Source organism: Terrapene carolina, unplaced genomic scaffold, assembly GCF_002925995.2.
Source record: "Terrapene carolina triunguis isolate 2854851 unplaced genomic scaffold, T_m_triunguis-2.0 Scaffold30023, whole genome shotgun sequence".
NCBI lineage: Eukaryota > Metazoa > Chordata > Testudines > Emydidae > Terrapene > Terrapene triunguis.
Window position 1 is genome coordinate 5,815 of NW_020694374.1, and position 517 is coordinate 6,331.

The following is a 517-nucleotide window of genomic DNA, read 5'->3' on the forward strand; positions in this document are numbered from 1 at the left end:
TAGAGGGCATCCAATAGCAAGAGCGTCCCAGCTGGGTGCAGTACCACTTGTCTCCACTAGAGGATGCCATAGCCAGGACTGGATGCTGTACCATAGGCTCCCCCCTTCTGCCACTAGGGGGAGCCCTGTAGCATCAATGCCCCAGCCCGACATGAAAGGCCACATGAACGGCCAACGCTGCCATCCACCACCAGGGGGTGAGGGCCAGGTCCCCCGCAGCGCCAGCAGGAGGCGCCGCCACCAGGCACCGATACTCCTCCCCCAGCCGGTTGGTCACCAGAAGCTCCGCCTCCAGGGTGCAGCAGTCAGAGGAGTAGGTGGCCGTCGCAGCCGCCCCGTCGGCCCAGTGGGGCACGGCCACGCCCCCTGCCAGCACCGACCGGATGCCAGCCCCATCCCAGATCCGCAGCCTGGCCGTCCAGCGGTGCTCGCGGCAGGGGGACCCTGGCGGGCCGCAGGTGCCAGCCACCGAGGTGACGTTGCAGGGAGAAGAGGCGCGATTCGGCACCTGCAGGAA